Source organism: Schistocerca serialis, chromosome 3 (assembly GCF_023864345.2).
Source record: "Schistocerca serialis cubense isolate TAMUIC-IGC-003099 chromosome 3, iqSchSeri2.2, whole genome shotgun sequence".
NCBI lineage: Eukaryota > Metazoa > Arthropoda > Insecta > Orthoptera > Acrididae > Schistocerca > Schistocerca serialis.
In genome coordinates, this window is record NC_064640.1 from 130,209,128 (window position 1) to 130,226,841 (window position 17,714).

Here is a 17,714-nt window from a genome sequence, read left to right on the forward strand (position 1 = left end):
AGTAAAATAGGCATGAAGTGAATTGTTGCTCTTAATGCCACATTGTATTAGCCTTCATATTGTTGGGAGGTGTTTCTAGAAATGACCAGAGATCAAACTTTAAAGTTCTGTGGACAGGCATTTACCCTCTGGATCCCCAAGTGAGACAGCAAGTAGGATTGTGTACCGTATGTGAGTTTATCACTATTTGAGATAAACTGAAATAGTAGCTCTTGCACAGTGAACATGGTTTTATAAATACAAGTGTGTGTGGGGCCATGTTTATTATTTTCAGTATTACATTATATAGTCTTCCTAGTTCCATGAATGTTTTATGTTCTCTGTAGCTTTTCAATGTTTAAACTATTATTTGACATATTTGTCTTCTGTTTCATTGTTATATTTTACAAATGATAAGAGAAACATTTATGCCTCTCAACATCTCAGGTTTTTGATAGTTGACCTGTTTTGCTGCATTGCATTTAGAATTTTTAGTACTTTGTATGCTTTTTACGTAAATTTTTTTAATCTTTATGGTTCATTTCTGTTGTAGGGAAGAAACATGAGAATTTAGCAGCAGTTCTGTGATATATTTCCACTGTTTTGTCATTGGACATCAGCTTTTAAGAAAAAGAAAAAAATCTAATTCCAAAAATATTAGTGGTTTTGGACAATGCTCACATTGTAAAGTGTCACATTTAGAAGTCATCAACTGATAATTTTTGTCAAAACTGATGTGCTTTCAGGCAATGAAATGACATATTGTCCAGTACATTATTTTGTTTTATTTTCATTTGTTAATTAGGTATAACTGTAATTTGAACTTGAGTTTGTTTGGTAGAGCCACCATCACTTGAAAGTCATGTAATTTATGTAACATGCAGAAATAGTGAGAAATTTAAAATTAAGTATACACTCAAAATATTCCAAAGAAAAATGGTGTCGTACTTGTAGCAGGAAGTACAAGAAAAGCTCTAATTAAAACTTGTTTATTAATTGTTGGATTCTACTTAAATTTAATGTGCACTGTTTGGTTGTAATTACCTAAATACTTCTGGAAACAGTTTACCTTACTTAATTTGTTGTGTCACACTGATTAAATTTCAATAATAAGTTGTACAAGTGACTTAGGAGTCTGTATGGTGAAATATGTTGAATGATACTATTTTCAATTATTCAGAAATTTATATGAATATCACTGCTTGTGAACAAGATATTAAATTAATCAAGAAGAGTCTGTTGAAAATAATGTTTAGTGTTAAGTGCAAGAGGTGGTCATACCACCATACTGTAAGTTAATTTGCTTTTTGTTTCAGTAAATATTTGAATGTTCATAGCATATCTTTTCTGAACATGTTAGAATGAAGGTTCAGAGGAATAGTTATGAGATTCAGATTTTAGTAGGGGCAGGAGTTTTATTTGCTTTTTGAGTCTTACCTGATAGACAGTCCTGCAATGCAAAATCCGGCATTTGAGTTTCCCAGAGCCTTGTCAGATAGAGTTGCTTACTTTGAGTCTTGCACCTGATGTGTTGGGATTTCCTAATCTGCATAAAGTGGTATGTAGGGGAGTTACACAGGACATACTTAAGTTGTGCCTACTACATTCATTTGGGGTTACGGAATTTCCCTTGACTCTCTATTTGCTTTAGATAGTCTCCCAGGCCAGGTACCATGCTACAAGAAGTCGTGGCACCAGGCAGCTCTTTCAGAGAAGTACTATTGGGGGGATGACCAATATGAGTGTTTGCATTCTCCTCTAGATGTTGTGTTTGATGGAAAAGGTGGACTAGGCAGGATTAATTAAAGCTAAAAAATGTCCTTTGTCAATCTTGTTTCCACTACATGTAATAAGTGCATTCAAAATATTAAAAAGATACAAGGGGAAACCAATCAAAAGTGATCATAGAAGTTTACATCAATGGTACACACCTGACCTCCAAAAAAATTAAGAACACGTCATTAATCTTTATAACAGATCAAAGAACAGTGAAGAAGATGTACTTCAGTACTTTCAACTATAGAAGAGGTACAGATCAGAAATTATAAAACAGAGACAGATGGAAAATGATAATTGTATGCAGCAATCACAAAACAAATGCAAGGCTCCTTGGAACATTATCAAATCATCTTGGTAATACTAACAGAACTGCATATGATATGACCAGTATCACACCCGATGAAATGAATAACTTCTTTATTAATTCTGGTAACAAAGAACACCCAGCTCTTAATAAACATCTCGGGGGGGGGGGGGGGGGGGGGGGGCGAGATATTCGTATCGCACAACAAACCTGCAATATCTACATACCTAGATATTCACTGCCTGCGGACAGTACTGTGCCCATTACAACTCCATCCAACACCCCCAGCATCATATGTTCATTTCTTTGTTTAACCTTTGCAGAGAAACAACAGCCTTTCTTCCATATACTGGTGTCCTGTTAGGATCGACTGTATTAAGGAAAATGATACAGTGAACTCATATTCTGCTTTAGATTGTTTGAGGGCAATGTAAAAACTGATTTGGGCTTCTGGAAGTCAGAATTTTACTACATCTCTTGCCAATGCAGTCTGTCATACACATGGTAAACTGTCTGAATTGTGGAAAAACATTGCACTGGACATGAGCAGCACGTAAGTTTAGGATTTAAAGACAGTGTCAGTAAAGATTGTGATGCTGACCACGGTCTCCTTAAAAAAAAATTAAAAATAAACTTAATACCAGAATATGAGAGTAAAAAAAGCAAATTTCAACCAACAATACATATATAGAAACAGTTAGGATCCAAGAGCTGACCGAGCGAGGTGGCGCAGTGGTTAGCACACTGGACTCGCATTCGGGTGGACGACGGTTCAATCCCGTCTCCAGCCATCCTGATTTAGGTTTCCGTGATTTCCCTAAATTGCTACAGGCAAATGCCGGGATGGTTCCTTTGAAAGGGCACGGCCGATTTCCTTCCCCATCCTTTCCTCACTCGAGCTTGCGCTCCGTCTCTAATGACCTCGTTGTCGACGGGACGTTAAACACTAATCTCCTCCTCCTCCTCCAAGAGCTGGAATATGAACCTTCGACAGAATGCTGGTTCGTAACTTCGCTAGCCTCCTGGCATCAGTCCACAACTTACCTGATGATAACAAATCGGTCTGAAGTCCAAATATTTTAAAAGTTTGCCGCAATGATTCACCTGAGAATGTTTCAATCTGCTCTGTTGTAACTTGGAAGTATAAGTGACCTAGTCAAAACATTACAGGTATTTCGCTGCACTCATTGTACACTTCTTTCTGTTTAACATAGTGGTGATGTGACTACATTTCTTTTGGAAGAGACTTTTTTTCAAATCGTAGACTGAGAGTATTGGCATCTGGAAAACAGCAGTGCATTTAACTGTATTGACGTAGATACTGTGTACATTTTTTATTATTGTTGGAGATTGTTATACACGCAAATTCCAAGGCATACTGTTAATGAGTAAATGGTAGCAGAAGGCAAGATCATTATATTAATGATTCACTTGGGGTAGATTATGAAGAAGTTAATGACACAGTCATTCAGTTTTCATTCAGGTATGTACTGCCATTGTTAACAATGATATTGACGTGAAAATCTGCTGACAAGGAGTGTAGGTGCCCTCATACCAGCTTCGGTCAGAAGAGTGGATGTGGATCCGTATTACATTTAGGAAGTGTGAAAGATTGGAGAGAGTGATGGTATGAAGGGGAACACTGCTACTAGACATACACGTGTATCTAACTAACGAAAGCAGTCTGATGGTAAGACTAGACCTGTAACTTCCAGGACTGATGACCTCAGAAGTTAAGTCCCATAGTGCTCAGAGCCATTTGTAACTTCCAGGCAGATTCAAGTCCTGTACCAGACTGGAACTCAATCCAAAAACTCTCCTTTTACAGGCAGTGTTCTTACCAGTCGAGTTATCTGAGCATGACTCACAGTCTGTCCTTCAAAGCTTCACTACTTCCAGTCCCTCCCCCCAACTTTTGAAACTCTTACTTCCTTTAGTGCTCATTCAAAATGGTATGCAGGAGAGCTTCTGTGAAGTTTGGGAAGTAGAGGAGAGGTACTGGCAGAGGTAAAGCTGAAGCTGTACGATCAGAGTTTGTAAGGAACCAAGATTTTGACCAGTTAGAAAAAGTGGACTGTTTGATCTCACTTTTACTAGTGAAGTATTTGTTGCCATCTTAATTTTACAATATGCAATGTATGGGTTTTGTGGAAGAATTTGATACACTGGAGCATTTTCAGCTATTATATTTTTCTTATTTGAAACTAATGAGAACATTTTTGTAAGCTACAACTTGTGAACATAAAATCCCAGAAAAATAGTCATCCTATCAGTTTCACTTTAAAAGTAGAGAATGGTAAATGGGAACATAGTTTTGAAGAGAAATTGTTGCCAAAAATAATGTAAGCTTGATAATTTAAGTTGCTCAATTAACAACAAATACCATGTATACTTACAAAATCTTGAAATTCTATTTGCATTGTTGCAAACTGTAATTTTTTATTCATTAGGTAAATCATCTTTCTTTTATGAAAATGTTAACTTCACCAAAAACATTTTTATTTGATACAAAATCATAATATGTTAATAAAATTACATAGATATAACATACTGGAAATTCAATTTTTGATTCATTGTTGTTTTATATACTTTTTGTAACTATTTTTGCTCTAAGTTTTTTCTGCTAATAAAAACACATAGTTTTGTCTACATTTTCACTGATAAGGAAACCAGATGTTAACATAATAATTAGTATATAAAGCTCAGTCTGCATTGCCAATGAACTCTTGAATGCCTGTGCCTTAGAGGCTAAAAGACATGCCTAAAGTGTGTGTGTTTATTTTTGTGTATTTTGTAAAGAAAAAATTTTTGTAATACTTTCCTTAAACAGTTATCATTGACTGTTCAGGTTCACTTTTACTACTAATCATAAAGTTTCTGTTTAATTTTCATACTTCCAATAGCAATATAATTCATCATTTCACAATTACTTCACTTTTCTGACAGGGCTCTAACTCAGCTGATTAATTTTACTGTCTTATTTCTGTTCTATTTAGCAGCTTATTATCATATCACTGTTGTTACTCATCACTCGAACCATTCAAAGTGTACACTTTGTTTTTATTTTGTTTATCGTCTTTGCCATACTGTTGCATACAGATCATTCTAGCTCTGTTTAGTGAGGTTCTGTTCCTGATACCAGTCAGCTGTTAAATGACCACTGCCAAAGTCTACTGGCCTTGGCCTCCCCTCTCCCTTAATAGACATGCTCCTTTCACTTCTGGGAACCTTTGTTCCCCTTTGCAGAGTGCCCCGCAATGCAGTGTCCCCCCACCCTCACTAGCCCAGCCCAGCCCTACAGTGGCATCCTTGCAAGCTTTGCAAGTGAGCACACTAAGCTCCATATTACACACCCAAATGTCCAGTCTCTGGCAAATCATCTCGACAAGTTCCATTACATATTTCAAGACATAGACAGCCATCTAATACTTCTGTCGGACACCTGGCTCAAACCAAGTATTCCCACAAGTTCAATAAATCTAGACGGTTACATCTTTGTTAGGCACGAAAGATGAGGAGGTGGAGTAGGGGTTTACATATGCCTTGATTTATCACGTACTGTGTTACACATCCAACAATAATGAAAATAAGCAAGTGGAATATATGTTCATAGAGATCAAATCCCTTAATAGGAAGTGCCTAATGCGTGTCCTCTACAAACTTCCTAAAGTTCAAAACTGGTCTTTCAAGTCCCAAACTGAAGCATGAGCATAGAATTATACCTGTTGACACTAACAAATTTTCTATACGATAGTCCTTTCAGTATGAAATTTAAGCCAATGCTTTCTTCTTAAAATGTGTCGCTACTTCAGCCTGTTCCTATCCATCATACGAACAGTAGTCATGCTCTCATAGATACATTTGCAATGAAATCCCCAGGCTGAGTAATTTATATGTCTCAAATATCTGCACCTGGCATGTCCAGCCATGACATACTCTCTAGAATGTCCAGAAAGAGACTGCAATTTACTACTTACCAAGATTTCAGACTGTGAGGCAAACAGAGGAGCTACTTGATTGAGAAGTAGCGGTTCCAGTCTCTCAAACTGACATACAGCTGGGAGAGCGGTGTGGGTCTCGGGTTCAATTCTCGGCGGAGTCAGGGATTTTCACCTGCCTCGAGATGACTGGACGTTTGTGTTGTCCTTATCATTCATGAAAGTGGTAAGATTGGACTGAGCAAAGGTTGGGAATTTGTATGGGCGCTGATAACTTAGCAGTTGAGTGCCCTACAAACCAATCATCATCATCATCCATATCCGCATCCAGTGATGCCTATGAGCTGAGGATGACTTGGCGGCTGGTCAGTACCTTGGGCCTTCATGGCCTGTTTGGGAGGAATTTAGTTTTAGAGTTTTCAGACTCATTAATTCGTCTGTTCTTGCAAGTAAGGTACAATAAATAGTTTGGGGGACATCCTCTATTCCTTTCTCAGTCATAAACAAAAAACTCCATGGGTCTACTTACAAACTTACTCAACTATATGACAAGTAGGCTCCCCTGACGAGCAGAAAAATAAGAAAGAAACATGCACCTTGGTTAACTGAATAACTAAACCAGCTTTTGATTCTCAGAGGTCCTGCATATTGGACATACAAACTAAGTCCCGCATCTGAAAATCATATTGCTTACAAGCAATAGTGTATTCCCATACATTAATCAAGAACAGAAATAGCCCAGCTGTCCTGTGGAAAAACCTGCATGGTCTTGGTACAGACAAAGTAAAAGCTGCAGCTGATCCCATTGTCGCAGTTGAACTGAAGCAGTACTTCATGTTACCTACAGTCACAATTGAACCACATACGAAATAGACACATGTTGATTACTTGTGGTTTTGTGGGATTTAAGGGACCAGACTGCTACAGTCATCGGTCCATTGATTACTTCATGAGGTTAAATGACTGTAGCAACAAAAAATTCTATCTGAAGCATGTTTCTTGCAATACTGTCATGCATGTCAGACCAGCATCTACAGGACATGATGGCATCACAGTACAAATGATGAATATTATTATTGACCCATGACTGTCCACTATAACAGATATCTTCAAACACTCCTTGACCACAAGTGTTTTTCCTGAGTTCTGGAAACAGCCCCTTAATACCTGAATAAATTGCTACCAGAAAGAAAAATCAAAAATCATATTTTGTAACCAGTAATGAAATATTACAGAGTACATAAGGTCAAATGTAAGATGTGTTGTACCTCTCAGATATAATCAGGTATATCACATATTTGCGACAACAGGCATTTGAGAAATTGAATACTCACAGGAAATCACTTAGTAAAAGATATTTATTTAACAGTTTGATGTTACATTGATAGAATTTCTGGTGGCATACATTTCAAATAACAACATAGTCTTATTTGTGAAATTCTGGGATGAATATTAAACGTACTACATACAAAAACTAGTTGCCCTGTAGAATTTGATATTTTATCTCTTTGCCTTGTGTCAGTAACCTGAGGCTAATGACCTAGGTAGACTTACTGGGACCAGTGTTCGTGGACCTTGATGATGCTGTGGTAGTTCTGCCTTTATACAGGCTGAAGCCTACCTTTTTTTCCTTCAGTTCAAGCATATCATATATTGTGTATTATGGGGAAATCTGAAACTGTCACAGCCCAGGGTGCATACGACCCAGGACAACCGGGAATTGTTTCATCCAGGAAAAACCCGGGAATTTTTCGGAATTCCGGGAATTTTTCATTGTTTTAGCTTTCAGTTAAATGTTTCTAATTTTGACTGCAGAATTGATTCTCTAGCAAAGAATGTTATTGTATTCTGCTAGTGGAGAATGATACTGCAGCAATAAAACATACATAAGAGGGAAAAAAATAAAACTTTAGTGGCAAAGGAAATATACAATTTACAACAAAAAACCGTGCACGCACAAGCGTCTGCAAATAGCAAAAATATGTCAAAGGTCTTACGGCGAAGACTGTAATTCTTCGTAACAATAAACTGCTTGCTATGAGCATGACGTCACAACTGTTCACATAAGGTTCGTTTGACCAGTTGCCAGCGGTCTGTTGTGCATGCGCATTTGACTCGTGTATGAGCAGTACCTTCTCCCGCTATTTGAAGTTTGGCTGTTAGCTGTATCGGTAGTAGCAGCAAGCAGCCAGATGCAAACGAGAAAATTTTTTCTCGCGCGCCCTAGCTGGCAGATTCACGCTTGCACAGAGTTGTCTGAGTTGTAGTGGGGAGGGGGTTAACCTCCACGTGACCCGTGTTTACGTTCAGTGATTTCGCTGCTTCTCTTCGTGTGCAGCTCCCACGTCAAATGAAAACAAAACGGATTTCTGTGGCCGGGAGCTGTCAAGTGAATTAAAATACATCCACATAATTACGGAGGGCAAAAATATATTATTAATTTCAGTTTTCTGATTTTATTTTATTTCCAAGTTAGTAGCAGTCAAGCATTAATCGCCTTGCAGAACAGTGAAGTTATTTTTGCAAGTTTGCTAAAGAAATTTGGCTTTATTAATCTTTCCACCGAGGCAATCATTTTATTTGAAACGAAGTGTTTCATTCAACAGCATTGGCTAGTTCCAACTGTTCGCTGAATTTCAAGTGCACGTTATCATCTTCTGCCATATATGGCATTATGCCATAATAAAGAACCAAAAATGAGATCCTAGAGTACTGGTACTCCAAGAAAATGTCCATCCCAAAAACCACACTGAAAAGCTTAATATCAGATGGGACCAACTTCATTGTGAATCTGGAAAAAGCCAATTTGCACTTCAAGCCGAATTATGCATTTTAGTATGGTTTACGAAATTCCGATCCTCTTTGGAGTATCCTCTGATGCACTGTTCCTTTTATTGTGTAATGTAAGCTATCTTAGTGCTTTATACACATGAACATGTGGGCTTCATACGCCACTGCAGTTGCACACGCACAATAATGCCTGTTTTCTGGCTCTCTCTGGCAACCGGTAAATTGAACCTATTTCTAACAGTCTCCGGATAGTATTGCGAACGGTGGTTAGAAAAGCGTTACTTTCAAAGTAAATTTCTTTTTACGCAAGATGAGTTATGTTACGAGTGAGAAAGTGGGATGGATATCTAAATCACAGAGTGTTCGAAACTGAACAGTTTGAGGACCAGCCACTTACAAGAATTTCGAGCCGAGACATTTATGTCTTAATTTTAAATTTACTGGCACATTTGTGTGATGTGTCTTAAAGTATAACACACGCAAAAAAGATAAATATTACATGTGAAAGCGTAGCGTCTGTTGTAGCATGTTAATCTTAGAGCTTAGCTTTTCTTGTAGATATACGGTACTGTGTACATTAATGTAAACCGTTAACTTTTCCTCTTGCGTGTTCGTGCTATGTAACCAGTGATCTTGCTATTGGCTGACTATAACACGTGTCCTATGCTCTGAATAGCTGCTGTCATCGGCTGACGAGATCTCGTGGCTTGAGATATGACTCGCTTACAAAAGGACATCACAACCTCGGTTTCAACGCTCCGGAAACTAACGCGCAGTGTTTGGTGCAATTCGAATTTATAGTTTCGTAATACGAAAATATACAGCGTATATGTTGCTGCAAATCAAAGGTCTTTCCAAAATTTCTGTCCTTCTTCTTTTTTTTTTTAAGTCTCTCCAAAACTTCTTTGCCCCGTCTTTTCCTTTTTTTCCGGGAAGTTCTAAGCTATTGTATAAAACGTTAACCATTCAAAGGATTGATAAGTTTTACAGTTCCGAGGGAAAATCTACGGAAAACCTACTGTTACTTAGGACAGAAAAAGTGTATTTTCGCCCACGAAAAAGCATATTTTTTAAACGGGATATCCGGGAGAAATTCGGGAATTTTTTTTCCTTGTCCCCGTATACACCCTGCAGCCACTCTCTGCAAGTGGTAACAAGCTTTGAAATATCAATGTGCATTTCATGGAGCATAAAACCTTGGGGGTCCTTCGATAAGAAAATAAAAGCCTCAGGGTATTAGCAATTCATTAGAATTTCCACATCACCTTAAAAGTGAAATGTTACGAGTCAAAACAGTGTTTTTTTTTTTTTTTTTTTTAAAGTCTCAGTCCTTCACAAAAGCTGGGAACAAGACAAGAACGTTCACCTGATTAGACTGAATCAGATTCCATATCAAGATTCACTTTATCAAAAAAGTTTCATATATTGAATACAAATGTCTGTTTCAATCAGCAAATAAATAAATAAAACATGCACTTTATGTGGTTAGGGTGTACAAAATCCATTTTCATGAATAAAATTTAATGCTGCGACCACTCCATTGCTAAAATTCTCTTAACACTGATATGATCCCTGTGTGCAAGCTGAATGCCAGGACAGTATAAATCACCCAGTCCCTGTGTCTGCTTTGAGCCAGAACTGATAGAGTGGTATGATGCACTATGGCTTGGCAGAATAGCACGTAAGACCTGCTCATGAGGTCACCAAATATGATTGTGACATCATTCAATTGGTTTACATCTGCAATGTTCAGGTGTGAAACTTATGTATCTGCCCCACAACAGTATGCAGGGTAATGTAGTCATGGAGTCTTAGTTGTACTGAACTGTAAACCTGAGGATGAGAGACATCATTTTTAATATTTTTGTAGCTCAAAGGTTTGGTTGTATTGAATATTAAAATTGCCATTAACCTCATACACAGCTGCTACCACTAGTAATGGATAAAGCTAAAAAGAACTGCATATGTTATTACTAATGAAAATTTGTGTCAGAAGAGACTCAGAGCCAGGTTCGCTGCTTTTCAAATTTTCATTGATACTGTTGATTCCACTCTTAGTTTCAGAACACTACTACCGTAGGTTCTCTCTCGCAGTATGTGGGAGTAGTGGTAATGAGGGAACAAAGTTGATGGAGGAATATGACTTACACTGGTACATAGGATATATGTCAGTTCACGGAAATGATATTAATGGAAAAACTGCCTGTAATAACTGTAATTATTCGTGGAAATCTGCTTTCCAGGTGAGTAATATAGGTAACTATCGACAGTCACATGGTAAACATCGCCAAGATAAAAAAGAAGCAATGAAAAAACAAGAAACCTAAAAACTCGTCTTGCAAGAGGCCTACTACAAAAAGAGTGCCATGTTGCATTAATAATAGATATGTGGCTGCAGTGGGTAGATAGCCAAAGACAAAGAAGTGTAATTTTGACAATGACTGTATTTCTTTTCCCAGACAATAAATAATTTCAAAAACATACTTTTGACCATAGAAACAGTACGGAAAGGATCTGATGATTTGTTTACACTCAAGTGGGCATAAACTCATAATTGGATCCTTCTAATGACCTCCAGATGCACCTCCAAATGTATCCAAAAACTTTAGAAAAAAAAAAACAAATTTCAGTAGTACATAAGTTTCCCAATCACATTGTTATTGAGGAGACTTCAATTGTGGCTGTGACAAGACATCCTGCAAAACACTATAAAATGGATTCTCTGAGAACTACCTAGAACAGATTTCTCGGAAGTCCACTTATGATGGAAATATCTAACAGCAACCAATAGACCTGAACACTTTGAGGATGTCTACACAGAAACTGGTACCCGTGGCCATGAGGCAACTGTAGCTACAATGATTACTAAAGTACACAGGGCAACTAACACAAGTAGAAGGGTTATATTTTCAACAAACTAGGTAAAAGGGGCATGCAGTAATGTAGTACCTCAGTAATAACTTGAAACATTTAGCTCCAGAGAGGAGCATGTAAGAGGAACATGGTACAGGTTTACAAGAGTAGTTCACTGTACATTTGATAGATATGCACCCAGCAGAATAGTTCATGATGCGAGAGACCCTCCATGGCATACAGTCTCTGTAAAGAAACAGACTACTATACAATAGATATAAAACAGACCATAGGGTTAGAGATAAGGAGATGCTGAATGATACATGTTTGGCACTCTAGAGGCAATGTGTGAAACCTTGAACAACTACTGTAGCTTATTATTATCTCTCACAAAACCCCACGAAATTTTGGTCATGTGTAAAGGCTGTTAGTAGTATGAAAGTTAATGTCTAGATACTCATGGATGAAACGGGGATTGAAATAGAGGTTAGCAAAGCAAAAGCAGAAACTCGCATTTCAAATACTCCTTCGCAAATGAAAATCAATAGGTACTGCCCTAATTTAGTTCTCGCTCATCTGCAAAGATAAATGATATAGATGTTAGTATCAGTAGTGTTGATAAACAGCTGAAATCGCTAAAATTGAACAAAGCTCCAGGCCCCAATGGAATCCCTATCGGATCCTCTATCAAATTTGTGCCTGATCTAGCTCCTCTTTTAACTATAATCTAGTATAGGTCCCTCGAACAAAAAAACTCTGCCCAGTAGTTGGAAGGTAGCGCAGGTCACACCTGCTTACAAGAGTAGTAGTTAAAGTGATGGTACCATCTAGTATCCTTATCATCCATTTGCTGTAGGTTCTTAGAACATAATGAGCTACCTCAAACAGAATGGCTGCCTCCATGCCAACCAGCATAGATTCCGAAAACATCAATCATGTGAAACCCAACTCGCACTTTTCCAACATGACATGCTGAAACCCACTTATCAACGCAGTCAAGTAAATGCAGTATATTTCAGAAACGTATTTGACTCCATAGCACATCTACATCATACTCCAGCACAAAACAGTGTGTGGTGGAGGGTACTTGTGATGCCTCCTTCCCTATTTCACTTGCAAATGGCATGTGGGAAGAATGATTGTCAGTAAGCCCCTGTATTATTAGCTCTAGTTTTTCAAATTTTCTCCTCGTGGTCATTTGTGACATGTATGTGAGTGGAAGTAGTACTCTGAGGTGACTAAAGTCATGGGACAGCTGCATGGAGATGGCAGTAGTATCGTGTACAGAAAGCATTAAAGGGTAGTGCATTGACAGAGCTGTCATTTGTACTCAAGTGCTTCAAGTGAATTGTTATCGACATGACTATGACCACACGACAGGAACAAATAGACTCTGAACGTGAAATGGTAGTTGGAGCTAGACACATGGGACATTCATTAACAAATTCAATATTCTGAGATACACAGTTTCAAGAATGAATCAAGAATACCAAATTTCAGGTATTACCCTTCACCACAGACAACGCAGTGGCCGACAGCCTTCACTTAATGACAGAGTAGCGGCATTTGCCTAGAGTTGTCAGTGTAAACAGACAATCAACACTGCGCCAATAACAGCAAAAATCAACATGGGGCACATGACGATCGCATCCTTTAGGACAGTGCAGCGAAATTTGGCGTTAATGGGGTATGGCAGCAGGTGATTGATGTGAGTGCCTTTGGTAATAGCACGACATCGGCTGTAGCGCCTCTCCTAGGCTTGTGACTATATATATGTTGGACCCTGGCCTGGTCAGATAAGTCCTGATTTCAGTTGGTAAGAACTCATTGTAGAGTTCGAGTGTGGCACAGACCCCACAAAGCCATGGACCCAAGTTGTCAGCAAGGCACTGCGCAAGCTGGTAGTGGCTCCATAATGGTGTGGGCTGTGTTTACATGGAATCGACTGCGTCCTCTGATCCAGATGAACTCACTGTTGACTGGAAATGGTTCTGTTCAACTACTTGGATACCATTTGCAGCCATTCATGGACGTCGTGTTCCCAAACAATGGTGGGAATTTTTATGGATGACAATCCACCATGTCACCAGCTCACAGTTGTTTGCAATTGGTTTGAACAACATGCTGGACAATTTTAAGTGAATGGTTTGGCCACCCAGATCGCCTGACATGAATCCCATCGAACATTTTTGTGACATAATCGAGAGATCAATTTGTGCACAAAATCTCTCACCGGCAACGCTATCGCATTGTGGATGACAATAGAGGCAGGATGGCTCAGTATTTCTACAGGGGACTATCAATGACGTGTTGAGTCCATGCCATGTCGAGTTGCTGTCCTACGCTGGGCAAAGGGAGGCCCAACACGATATTAGGAGGTGTCCATGACTTTCGTCACCTCATTGTATGTTGTCCGACTCTTCTCAGAGAGTATTGTCTCGAAATTTCACTCGTAAACCTCTCCATGATGCACACCACCTCTCTTTTAATGTCTGCACTGGAGTTTGTTGAGCATCCGCCGACTAGACAATCCCATGATAAACCCACCAGTCTTCGTTGGATCTTCTCTATCTCTTCTATCATTCCTATCAGAAAAGTATCCCAAACTGATAAACAGTACTCTACAATCAGTCAAACTAGCGCATTGTTAGCCACTCCCATCGTGGATGAGTTACATAGATTCTTCCTATGAATCACACTCTAGCATCAGGATCCTACTATTTGTTTTATGTGGTCATTCCACTTAAAGTCGCCCTGGATATTTACCCCTAGATATGTTACTGTAGATACTTTTTCCAGCAAGTTGTCATCAATAGTGTAGTTTTACAGCAGTGGATTTATTTTCCTATATATGCAAAATATGTTACATTTATTTACATTCAGAGTCATTTGTCAATCATCTATAGGTCATTCTACAAATCGGTACTGTCTACTGGCATTGCTAAATTCTTGTTGACAACCGCATCACCTGTGAACGGTCTTAAAAAGCTTCAAACACTTTTTAATAGATCATTTACATGCATCGTAAATAGTAACGGTCCTATCACACGTCCTTGGGGTACTACCAAAAATGCTTGTACATCTGTCGATTTTTTCCGTTAAGAGTGACGTGTCGAGATCTATCTGCAAGGAAGTCAGTGTGCTCCCTGCCGCCGTTGGATAAGCAGCTGAGCAGCAAGTCGTATACTCCTAGCTCACTCATTTGTTACATAGTTTAATTGTTAATTTCTTTGCGTGTTTTTGGTTCTTGCATTGTTTAATTCATAAATTTCAGGCGTATTATAGTATTTGAGAGTGTAGCATCGTGTTTTAGTACCTGAATAGTGTAATTTCGCTTAGTCTCCTTCCGTCGCCGAGCAGTGTCAGCAGTGCGCAAGTAGTAGCATTACTGCATTTACTAGGCAATCTTGTATTTTAATAACTGTTTAAATTTTGTCGATTTGTTTGCGCTCTCTGTAGATTAGTTCAGACGTTCTTTGCAAAACAGTTTTTAGCATGGATAGGGACTGCAACTGCTGTGTTCGGATGCAGGCTGAGTTGGCATCCCTTCGCTCCCAGCTTCAGGCAGTGTTGGCTTCGGTCACACAGCTTGAGGCTGTTGCCAATGGGCATCACTGTGGGGGTTGGGATGGGGGTTTGTCGGGGACGGCCAGCTCGTCCCACGCATCCCCTGATCGGACTACGACTGTGGTTGCCCGGGATACTGCCCGCATTGAGGCTGATCCCTCACCTGTGGTAGAGTGGGAGGTCGTTTCAAGGTGTGGCAGGGGGCGAAAGGCATTCCGGAGGGCTGAACGGAAAGACTCTCCAGTTTGTCTGACGAACCGGTTTCAGGCTCTGTCTCAGGCTGATACTGATCTTCGGCCTGACATGGCTGCTTGTCCTGTTACAGAGGTTGCCCCTCAGTCTGCAAGATCCGGGCAGTCGCAGAGGGTGGGCTTACTGGTAGTTGGGAGCTCCAACGTCAGGCACGTAATGGGGCCCCTTAGGGAAATGGCAGCAAGAGAGGGGAAGAAAACCAATGTGCACTCTGTGTGCATACCGGGGGGAGTCATTCCAGATGTGGAAAGGGTCCTTCCGGATGCCATGAAGGGTACAGGGTGCACCCATCTGCAGGTGGTCGCTCATGTCGGCACCAATGATGTGTGTCGCTATGGATCGGAGGAAATCCTCTCTGGCTTCCGGCGGCTATCTGATTTGGTGAAGACTGCCAGTCTCGCTAGCGGGATGAAAGCAGAGCTCACCATCTGCAGCATCGTCGACAGGACTGACTGCGGACCTTTGGTACAGAGCCGAGTGGAGGGTCTGAATCAGAGGCTGAGACGGTTCTGCGACCGTGTGGGCTGCAGATTCCTCGACTTGCGCCATAGGGTGGTGGGGTTTCGGGTTCCGCTGGATAGGTCAGGAGTCCACTGCACGCAACAAGCGGCTACACGGGTAGCAGGGGTTGTGTGGCGTGGGCTGGGCGGTTTTTTAGGTTAGATGGCCTTGGGCAAGTACAGAAAGGGCAACAGCCTCAACGGGTGCGGGGCAAAGTCAGGACATGCGGGGACCAAGCAGCAATCGGTATTGTAATTGTCAACTGTCGAAGCTGCGTTGGTAAAGTACCGGAACTTCAAGCGCTGATAGAAAGCACCGAAGCTGAAATCGTTATAGGTACAGAAAGCTGGCTTAAGCCAGAGATAAATTCTGCCGAAATTTTTACAAAGGTACAGACGGTGTTTAGAGAGGATAGATTGCATGCAACCGGTGGTGGAGTGTTCATCGCTGTTAGTAGTAGTTTATCCTGTAGTGAAGTAGAAGTGGATAGTTCCTGTGAATTATTATGGGTGGAGGTTACACTAAACAACCGAACTAGGTTAATAATTGGCTCCTTTTACCGACCTCCCGACTCAGCAGCATTAGTGGCAGAACAACTGAGAGAAAATTTGGAATACATTTCACATAAATTTTCTCAGCATGTTATAGTCTTAGGTGGAGATTTCAATTTACCAGATATAGACTGGGACACTCAGATGTTTAGGATGGGTGGTAGGGACAGAGCATCGAGTGACATTATACTGAGTGCACTATCCGAAAATTACCTCGAGCAATTAAACAGAGAACCGACTCGTGGAGATAACATATTGGACATACTGATAACAAACAGACCCGAACTTTTCGAATCTGTATGTACAGAACAGGGAATCAGTGATCATAAGGCCGTTGAAGCATCCCTGAATATGGAAGTTAATAGGAATATAAAAAAAGGTAGGTAGGTAGGTAGTTGGTGTTTAACGTCCCGTCGACAACGAGGTCATTAGAGACGGAGCGCAAGCTCGGGTTAGGGAAGGATCGGGAAGGAAATCGGCCGTGCCCTTTCAAAGGAACCATCCCGGCATTTGCCTGAAACGATTTAGGGAAATCACGGAAAACCTAAATCAGGATGGCTGGAGACGGGATTGAACCGTCGTCCTCCCGAATGCGAGTCCAGTGTCCTAACCACTGCGCCACCTCGCTCGGTTATAAAAAAAAGGGAGGAAGGTTTATCTGTTTAGCAAGAGTAATAGAAGGCAGATTTCAGACTACCTAACAGATCAAAACGAAAATTTCTGTTCCGACACTGACAATGTTGAGTGTTTATGGAAAAAGTTCAAGGCAATCGTAAAATGCGTTTTAGACAGGTACGTGCCGAGTAAAACTGTGAGGGACGGAAAAAACCCACCGTGGTACAACAACAATGTTAGGAAACTACTGCGAAAGCAAAGAGAGCTCCACTCCAAGTTTAAACGCAGCCAAAACCTCTCAGACAAACAGAAGCTAAACGATGTCAAAGTTAGCGTAAGGAGGGCTATGCGTGAAGCGTTCAGTGAATTCGAAAGTAAAATTCTATGTACCGACTTGACAGAAAATCCTAGGAAGTTCTGGTCTTACGTTAAATCAGTAAGTGGCTCGAAACAGCATATCCAGACACTACGGGATGATGATGGCATTGAAACAGAGGATGACACGCGTAAAGCTCAAATACTAAACACCTTTTTCCAAACCTGTTTCACAGAGGAAGACCGCACTGCAGTTCCTTCTCTAAATCC

The 17,714-nt window shown here is 40.1% G+C and overlaps 1 protein-coding gene across 5 annotated transcripts in view; it reads left to right on the plus strand.

Annotated features, from left to right (window-relative positions):
- The window catches only part of LOC126469828 (probable 28S ribosomal protein S6, mitochondrial), a 525,346-nt gene that overhangs the window by 51,520 nt on the left and 456,112 nt on the right, over window positions 1-17,714 (plus strand). The window contains exon 5 of one of the 5 annotated variants that reach the window (XM_050097117.1): window positions 533-4,569. The exons of the other annotated variants lie outside the window; for them this stretch is intronic. The gene's annotated coding sequence lies outside the window, so the exon portion shown is untranslated. Of the gene's footprint in view, window positions 1-532; window positions 4,570-17,714 lie in introns of those variants that run through there. 5 annotated transcript variants of the gene reach the window in all.